Consider the following 9,921-nt stretch of genomic DNA (forward strand, 5'->3'; position numbering starts at 1 on the left):
AGGCAGATGGAGCTAGGGTGGAGAGGCAGCAGCTGTTTGCAGCTGGCCCAAGTGCTGGGTAGCTGCTGATAGCCATGGAGCCTGGGCTGCTTGTAGCAGGGCTCCCATCCTCCCAGCCACCTGCTAGGAGCAGCCGTGGCTATCAGCAGCTACCCAGAGCCTGGGCTGGCTGCAGCTGGGAGGGTGCAAACAGTTGCTGCCTCCCCAGCCCCAGGCCCAGCTGTCTTCCAGCCCAGGGTTCTGGGGAAGGCAGCAGGTGCTGGCACTGTGCCCACTGGGGCTGAACCAGGGCTGGGGCTGGGAGGCAGCAGCTGTTTGTAGCCTCCTGGCTGCAGCTGGCTCCAGCTCTGGTGTAGCTGCTGCCAGCCATGGTGCTCCTATCAGGGCTTGCAGCCTCCTAGCCACCTACTAGGAGCAGCCCGGGCTCTGGGATGGAAGCAGCTACCCAGAGCTTGGGCTAGCTGCAGCCAGGAGGCTGCAAACAGCTGCTGCCTCCCCAGCCCCAATGCATGCCTTGGAAAATGGCCTTACATGCCATGCTCAGCATGTGTGCTGGGGGTTGCCGACCCCTGATGTATGAAGTGACACCTAACTAAAATGAGATTGTTACATGACAGTTTTTGTCTTGTGGGAAGTGGGAGACTAACAAGAGTGGGTGACCAGTGGGGTGCCCATTTAGTGGGAGTGCAGGAATGGCAGCTACAGAGGCTGATGGCCCAGCCACTGTAGCCACTGCAACTGGCTCAGCCATTGATGCTGCCCCTACCATCCAGGGTGCAGACCTTAGGTGTTACTTCTCTGATGTGATATGTGGCAGATTCAGTCCAGTTTCCAGTGGTTGATTATAACAGTAATTGCCTTAGCTGAGTGTAATGGTGTAATCTTCAGCAGGGACTTCTTTTATTGGTTTGTCTTTATTTAAATTAGCATAAATGTATTTATGTTATTTAAATTTATTGCTTTTATTTAATTGGTATAGAAAAGATATATAGGGACTAAGTTGTTCTTATTCAAAAACACTAAGGACTGAATTCAGTTTCATCTACTAGACAGTCAAAGTGCAGCTTGAGATGAACTCTGAATTAGAAGTGGTTCCATTATTCCTCTGGATGTGCAAGTGCCTCCTTTATATGGACATAGAGATGCCAATGTGTCTCCAGAGGATGATCCTCTCCCTGTGATGGGGACACTTATGTGGCCTGCAGGTATGATAAAATTTCTCCTACACAATAGTTAGTATTTCAGAGTTAGTCTTAAGTTCTATTTACTGTATGGTGCTGAATCCAGAATGTGACCTGAACAAGGGATGCCCAATTAAGTACATTTCTCAACACAAGTTCCCTTTAGCTTTTGTCTGGTTCAGTGTGAAGAGCAGCTGCCATGCTGCTGTCCACAGGATTACAATATGCCAAAGTTTATCCTGGATCCCAAAGATTGTGTGTCCTGCCACACCATGAGAGAATCTACACAAGATGTTTACTCTAGGGTCGACCAATTAGTTCTACAGTAAATGTCTCGGTGACTACAAGTCCAGGGCAATTAGGCTGGAGTAAACTAATTAACTCCACAGCAGGATATTTACAAGTACTATCCTGCTGCAGAGTTTTTTTTTACTCTGCAGCAGCACATGTGCAGATGCTGCCCCGGCTGGCTGGGGCATGGGTGCTGCCTGCCAGCTAGACCTGCACTGGAGCACTCTCATGCCCCAGCCTGACCCTCCACAGCAAGTTGAGCTGGTAGGGGGAGCAGCCTCAGGCTGGCAGGCTGACCCCCAGGGTCCCCTGCCACCCAGGGCTGCTTCAACCTGGCTCAATGTGCAGTCCCAGGTGCAGGTTTAAACAGTGCACCTAGGAGAAATCAATTCTGAGGCAATAAGTGCCAGAATTTATTGCGTCTCATTAATTGCATGTATAGACGTGCCCCGTATGTGTATGCCAGGACCTGTGATTTTTGGGATCTTGGGTATTATTTATCCTGATCATGCAACAACCCCCATCACTGTTCAAAGGGTGCCATGGGAAGTGCAGTACTGGGGACAAGTTCCTGATATTGTGCTTTTTGCAGTGCCTTTTCAGACTGCTGATCTGCGAGAAGCCCATCAGTGTCAGCTGGCTGGACACTTCAGTACAACCCTGTGCAGGGCTGCAACAAGCTGCTGTCAACCTGCTTATGTTCTGAGGGGTCCCCACTTCAGCACCTAAAGTTCCCCCATCCCTAGGTGCCAATGCTGTAGACTCAGGACACAGCAGCTGGGGATCTGGGATGTCTCCACAGCATCTCCTGCCAGTAGGTAAGCTTAAAGTCTCACCAGGCAGCTGACTTTAAGCTGCATAGCAAGGCTTTGCCCTGCCACACGTTCAACTTAAGGTACAGTGGTAACCAGCCACACAAATGTTCCACGTTATTATATCTGAAGCATTTTTGTGGCTGGTTTTTTCCTTTTGTGGTGCCATTAATTGACTGAATGGATATCAGGGTTACTATTTATTGTGGGATTAACAAGTTAATCATGTCACAAGTGTAACATTTGCCATAGGCTATAGAGTTACAGTTGATTTTTTCCAAATTGATTTCAATAATGCTTCTTTGTTTCTGTTTCGCTTAGAACTTTTATACCATAGGATCTCAGTAGGATTCAGTGAACGCCACAATATGACTGTTGATGCGATATAACATTCCTTTCCTTTGAATTTCATTTTATGAAAAGTTTTTTGTTTAATTGCTTCAAGATTTTTGGCCTTGCTGAAGTCCCTCCCTGGACCACAGAAGCCTTGCATCTGGAAGATAGATATATTCCTGGTATATTTCACTCCAGTGTGGTCCCTATTGTGGTAGCTCTCCTATTATGACAAATGATACCTAATACAAGAAAATAGATGGCTCATTACAAGGTCTTTTACTTTGCTACTGGAGGAAAAAAAAGGACAATGCCCAACAGAATGTGCTATGTATTGGTTCTGTAGTAACAGTGATGTGTTAGGTTAGTTAAACTGAATGTATTAGTTAAAATGCATCAGTTACATATGCATGTTAACTTTTTTTTTTGACTAAATGATGTTATATACATTTTTCCTCAGAGGCAGTCTGCATGGTGACATAAGAGGAAAAGAAAGATAATATGGCTAGTAAAGAGAAGACTGAGATCCAGCGTGTATTTAATAGGGCAGAATTTAGCTGCCAAACCAGCACTTTCCTGAGATAGCAGTACTCTTGAATACAGCCCATGTTGGGAGAGAGAAACAGGAAGCAGCATTTTTACATTCCTGAAAGCAAAAGTTTGAATACCATGGGAGGGAAATATAGATTAAGAATTATTTGCTTGCCTAAGTCAGTTTTTAAAAAGTAGACAGGCAGGCATTGTGTCTAATAGTTTCTCTGATTAGACTTATTCATGGTGGGGTAGGGATGGGAAAATGAAAACACAATTTTCCTCATTTATCATCTTTCCAGGAAGAACAAAGTGTGCTTAGTATACGTCCTCCTTAGCTATTGTTTACTTATCCTATGGATTATCCAAACACCCAAGAGCAGAGGCAGGAGTAAATTATGTGCACTTGTGATTAAAGAATGGCACGTGATGGTCTAGGGCAAATTAATTTATCTCTCAGTGTCTGTCCCTATCAGTTCATGCAATGAGTACAATATCTTTATTTCATGAAGACATTCTGAGGTTAAATTAAGTCTTGCAAAATGACTTGGGATCCTTGGATTGTAGGTGCTATTTAAGTTAAAAGTATTGCCTGTAAAAAAGAAACCCCATTTTATTACATGTCCTGTACTGTAAGTGTTAAAAGATTTTGTAGCAGCTTCATTAACGCATTCTCCTATGTAACTGTTGCCTGGACTAATAGTATCCTGCTTTCCCCAGTGAAAACAAAGCAGTAATTATTTGTTTGTGAACAAGTTCTAATGGATGTTAAACATGAACAGCTGTTCATAGTTTTGCTGTGGAGAAAATTAGTAAAGCGTGGGGGGAGGTATGTGTGTAAAGATTCCTTATATTAACCTATGTATTTGCTTACATCTGTACATGTTCTTTAATTCTCTGGTGGTGGGTAGGGATAATTTATGTAATAGTAGTGGTACTGTGATAAGTATAAATGTATCTGTTTTGCAAGTTTATAGTCTTTAATGGTAAAACCAGCCAATTTTGCTGATGGCAGATGCAATAAATTCTTTTTCTATCAACACAAGAAGATAATATATCAAACAGTCCTACATCTTGAAGAGAATTACTCTGAAAATTGCTGAGTGAAGCAGAATTATTGACCCGGTCTTACTGTATTGACTTCAATTAATTATTGCCAGGGATAATTAGAAAATTAACCATTTGAATTGCCTAAGATAAAAATATGTGGCAATTACAAGAACAGGGATATCAGTCTCCTGGCTTGTAGACTGTGCTTAATTCAGGATATGAACCTATATTCTTTGTACACTCAGAGTTGCCACTGAAATCAATTAGAGTTTTGAATGTCACAAGAAAAGAAAGGCAAGATTCCTAGTATCTAAATGAAAACTGCAAAAACATTTGGATAAAGGGATGCAGCTGTGTGGTTTTAGGAGCAAGTGAACTCATACATGACAGAATCTGGAACTAGAGGTAGGTACAGAGAAAGAAAGGTAGGTAAAGCAAGTAAATAAAAAGAAAGCTGATTTTTGGACACACTGCTGTAAAATCTAGATGCATTTCCAATGTCTGAGTCTTCCTTCTGTTAGTGATTATTCTAACTGAGTTTTAAGGGTTTCTCTAGAACCTTTACAGTATAGTTTTTGATGTTGCATGTCTTTGACAGAATGACATGCTCATTGTTGAGTTCATTTATATGATTATCCTGGTTTGGAAGTACAATGTTACCTTACAGCCATAATTAATGGATTAGCTTTGGCAATCAGCTACTTAAAACTTGCTTCCTACTATACTAAGGCTGGTTTACAAGGTAGGGTTTGTGCTGTGCTTAGAATGTATTCATTCTCAGTAAATAACAGCATTTAAAATGATGAGACAACTATGGGTATGGGAAGTACTACGGGTATGTACAGATGTTCAGGGAGATTGGGGGAGGTTAGACGACATTAAAAATGGCCACTTCATCTAATTTAGTTTGCCCACATGCTCACCCTTACATTTAGATCGCCAGCTAGGTTGATCTAAGTGTGAGCTGTACAGAAATTCTAGGCGTGTTATACTGGTCAAAAAATGACCAATTTAATTTAACTGTACCTTAAATATGCACTAAGTTAGACTGGGAACAGCTAGACCAATCTAACTGAACTTCTGTACAGTTCCCAGTGCAGCCCTGGGGTTGGGAAAACCCAGCCACTGGCCGCAGCCCCCGGGCGGTACTCTTCCTACCTCTCCCACTCCTCTCCCTCCACCAGCCCCTAGATGGACAGTGCCGCCTCCCACAGACCCACCAAGTCCCCCCAGTCCTGCAAGCTGCTCCTGGTGCCAGTTTTATCAGCATTTGCTAGTGCCAGGATCTGATGGAAGTACCTCAGGATGGGGGAAAGAGCAGGCAGGATTGGTGGGGCGTTGGTTCACTGAGAGGGTTATTTGCCATGGGGGTGGGGGGGGGGTTGGGTGGCTAAAAATAGCCTCTGGTCCTGTGGAGGGAGGGAGTCTCCCTAATCCCACCAACCCTTCCTGTGGAGCTGCCAGCCCCACCAATCCCACCAACCCTCCCCCCACCCTGACATACTTCAATCAGGCTTCTGGGACTGGTCAACAGTAATCAAACTAGCGCCAGGAGCAGCTTGCAGGATTGGGGGGTGCAGTACATTTTGGGGTACAGTTCAGCAGCAATAAGTGTGCTGGTGGTTTGGGGCCGGGGTTGGCAGGATTAGAGAGCCTCTCCAAGTCCCACCAACACTCTCAATCCCCCAACCACTCCTATGGACCCTGCTAGTTCCCCTGGTCCTGCAAAACCCTTCTCAACCCCACCAGCCCACACTTCAGATCCCCTTTGGTCCTCTCATCTCCCCAACCCCTCCACATTAGCAACTGCATCCTGCCCATCCTACCCTGTACCCTGATTTGCCTTAGATTGGGGGCCATTTTTATCCTGATCCTAACCCTCCTGAACTTCTAGCTGTAATGTCTGTACAAAACCTACATGTGGAAAATATATCTATCTATTTTAATGGCCTGCTATTCATGATGTAAAGTGATAGTCACTCCAAGATGTGGTTTTAAAAGTGAAAATGAATTATTTGAGCTAAAAGCAAAGGGGAAATATAATTCCATACTGTGCCAGTCAGAGACACTTTTCATTGCGACTCCAATCTAGCTGCCCAGCAATGCCACACTGGACAGTACATGAGCAAATGAAATGGCTGGCTGGGGTTGGGAGGGGCATCCAGAGATGACTGGACCTTTCAACAGGATTAAAAATTTACCTGGATGGTTAGAGGAGCTCAATCCAAGGAGAATAGGAGACAGAAAAAAAGAAATCCCTTTCCAGTGAATTCAAGATCATTAGAAGGTAAAGTGACTGTTGCAGCACTAGAAAAAATTGTAATTTGGAGAGATATGTTCTTCTCTTAATAAATAAAATTCCCTCCAGGATAAGAAAATAATGACCTATGTAGTTCTTAACTTGTACTATGTCTGATTCACAGGAGTTATAATAATAGTTGCAATAAGGCTACAGATTTATATTGTAAATGTCCTGGATTTCCTTTGGGCTTTGGGAGGTTCTAGATGCTAATACTGACAAGTCTGCTAAGGAGTTATTTGAGTTTCCAGAATTATGAAATCTTTAATAATCTGTGTGTGGAAGGGCACTGTTGGTGCCTACCACTTTAAGGGCTGAGCTAAGCAGTCAGCAGGTGCTTGATTGCAGCAGCCATTTTGAGACACTGGCTGCCTATATAAACAGAGCAGATTGCTGCTGGCAGGTCAGGCAGAAATATTGCCTGGCTGAACTGTTGTATGGAACATCTAGCAGGTAGGAGCAGGAAGGGGGCTTTTGGTTCTGGGCATGACCTAAAACTGCACCCTGCCAGGAGTGGCCTGGTGGGGCTCCTAGTGGTGCAGGAGCCCCTAGGAAATATCAAGCTAGTTACCACCCTGGTGGAAGGTGGGTCAGGGTGCCTCAATAACCCCTAGCCCCCACAAAGCTGTGGGTATAAGTCAGGACCAGGGATGCCTATGGCCACCTGAGCCTCCATCAGGGAGGGAAAACCCATAGTCTCAGTGAGGGGGTAGAAGTGTGGAGCCCCAGTGAGGGGGAACCTGAGGGCTGGGAGCCCCAAGTGTATGTGTATAAATTTGTGTAAAGTTGCCCCAGGAGGGGCCAGGGCAAGCTTGGCCCAGGTCAGGAAATTGGCTGGCCACTACCCCAGTGAGGGTTGCAGGAGAGGCCCAAAAGATGGTATGTCTGCCACCCAAGGCGTGAGTTAGAGAAAGCCTATAGCCTATGGGACCCGGTCTGAGAGGGAGCAGGGCAGAACAAATTGTCAATGCGTAAAAGCGACCCTGTGAGAGGCCCTAGTGAGAGGAGGGCAGTACGAATGCGTGTGTGAAAGAGGCCTGAAAATGAGGGCTAAGTTTGGTCCGGCTGTAGGCTGGGAGCATTGTGTCACCTGGATGCCACCTGTGAGGCATGGGCTGTGGTGTAGGGGAGGTACGGAGCTGCAGATAGCACCCTCTGGCATCAGGGTAGGAAATGGGCAGCTGCCCGCCTAATTAGAACTTCATTATTGAATAACAAGGCAGGGCAGGTGAGTGAGGTAGGCCCCCTGTTACACTGTGCTGTAAGGTAAGATTCTCTACTACTAGACTTGGCCGTTATTAGCCAATTTTTTTTTCTTTCAGCATATTGCTTTTAATTACCTTGAAAAAACTGATTACCTCTCATTTCTTCATCTCCCCACTATGCATTTATGAGTTGGATTATTAATGATACAGTTCATTGGCTGGTCCACTGCACTAGGGCATTGAATGTCAAGTTTTAAATCCGAATTTCTAAAACAAGATGTAAGCTTAGAAGAGCAAAACCAAGAAGCTCTTAATATTAGGACCTTTTATGATTTCTAAAACCTTTTGCAAAATATAGGTATGACACTATGATTGTTTTATTTCACAGGTTGTGGGTGGAAAACATAAAAGTTATATAGTAAATCAGATTGATCAATAGGCTTGTTTCATAGAGCATTTATCATTGCTATCTTTTAAAAACACATTACATAAGGGGCAAGGATTTTTGTGGGTGATACCTTTTATTGGACCAGCTGTATGGTTGGGATAAAGTTAGACAAGCTTTGGAATGAAGGCATTCTTCATCAAATCATCTGATGAAATAAATTCAATTTTACCATAATAAAATCACTGAAGATGCCTTTCCCAGTGGGCTAGCTCCATCTCTTACTGCCCCTACCTGTGACTAGAATGCATATGCACCACCCCCATTGAACTATGGGCAAACCAGGACTTTCTAGGCAATGGCTGCTTCAAGATGCAATGGGCTAGGATGGGTGGCCTGGCAGTAGGACTGGGAGAAGGAAACCTGAAACTGGAGATGGTACAAATGCAGTCCAGCCACAGGTAGGAGCTGTGAGGGTTGGAGTATGCCCACTGGGAATGGCATCCTCAGTGATTATATTAAAATTTAAGAAGTTCTTAGGGAGCCATGTACAGAGGGTCATAACTTGTCATAGATGTGACAAGAGGCATGTCTCTGCTCAAAACCCTCCTCCAGAAAATGTCAGCTCTGTTCCAAGGTGGGGGCTGGGGGCACTCATGCTGAACAAAGTTTATCAGCTCCATCAGGAAAGCACTACTGAGACTATGTGTATCGCCAGGTAACACTGTGAAAATATACAGTTAATAGAGCAATACAATAACATTTCAAAGTCCTTACAGCAACAAAGATAGCCTGCACACAGCTGTTGTTTTAAATCTTACACACTACCAAAAGAAAAAACCTGCTCATACCTAACCTATTAGTTAAAGGTAATCATCTCTAATTAGTTTTAATTTATAATTATGATGGTGGGAGAAATGTGGTGCAGCAAATATTTGGACAGAGAGATAAACTTAAGTACAATGCAAAATAGCTTAACTTTAAGATGATTTTAATTCGGATAATTTCAGCAAATAAAGTTAAAATATACGGTTTGTAGTCTTATAACAACTTAGGTAGCAAAACCATTTTCAGTATCAACTTCTGTTTTCCTGTGCAACACTCAGACCTTTTTTAAAGCTTCTTTCCATCCTAGGTCTTTGCGCATTGCTTGGAGAGCTGAGTATAACATTGAACTATGGGACTTCTATAGTGAAAGGAATAAAAAAAAAGTCTATCACAATCCTTGCATTTTCCAAAGGAGGTTTGAATTTTGCTTTGTGTCCAGTTAAACAGGGCATTGATTTGTGCCCCATTAAACAAACCAACACTCATTTTGCTTAGTTTCCATTTAGCACCTTGCAATGTCTCCGATTTTTGGAAAAAAAATATTTGCACAATGGTTTCTAGTATTTTCAGATGTGTTCTGATGCATGCACAGCAGGAAGTGCCACTAGGTTTCAAGTTACAAGATGATCCACAGATGCAATGCAGGATCTGGTGAAGGGCTTTAAACATCTTTGAAGGGATGAAGGGAACTGTGGATTTAGTCCACTGATTCTCAACCAGGGTGCCAGCCTGGTGTGCCTCGAGATCCTTTCAGGTGTGCCACATAATGTTAGTACTGTTTGGTGTGCAAGAATGATTCATTTGATAAAACCAGAGATTTCAAATAGGAACTTATGGTGTTAAAAACATTATGACCTGTTGTGGTCTTTCTGAGTTTTTTGCAACAGAAGAATTTTCCTATTATTTTCTGTAGTCAAAAAAAAGAAATGAAAGCTAAGAGCTGCCTTGAGTCTACAACAGGATAACTTGAAGTCAAAGAAGTTGGGAACCATTAATCTAGTCCACA

General features: G+C 43.6%; 1 protein-coding gene across 3 annotated transcripts in view; it reads left to right on the forward strand.

Annotated features, from left to right (window-relative positions):
* Positions 1-4,366: 4,366 nt before the first annotated feature.
* The window catches only part of LOC109290933 (putative neutral ceramidase C), a 68,566-nt gene continuing 63,011 nt past the window's right edge, over positions 4,367-9,921 (forward strand). The window contains exons 1-2 of one of the 3 annotated variants that reach the window (XM_019507761.1): positions 4,367-4,603; positions 6,386-6,485. The gene's annotated coding sequence lies outside the window, so the exon portion shown is untranslated. Of the gene's footprint in view, positions 4,604-6,385; positions 6,486-6,872; positions 6,951-9,921 lie in introns of those variants that run through there. The other 2 variants (XM_019507760.1, XM_019507762.1) reach the window with 2 other exon arrangements.

The sequence above is a fragment of the Gavialis gangeticus genome, unplaced genomic scaffold (assembly GCF_001723915.1).
Source record: "Gavialis gangeticus isolate Ggan-Ray unplaced genomic scaffold, GavGan_comp1, whole genome shotgun sequence".
Taxonomy (NCBI): domain Eukaryota; kingdom Metazoa; phylum Chordata; order Crocodylia; family Gavialidae; genus Gavialis; species Gavialis gangeticus.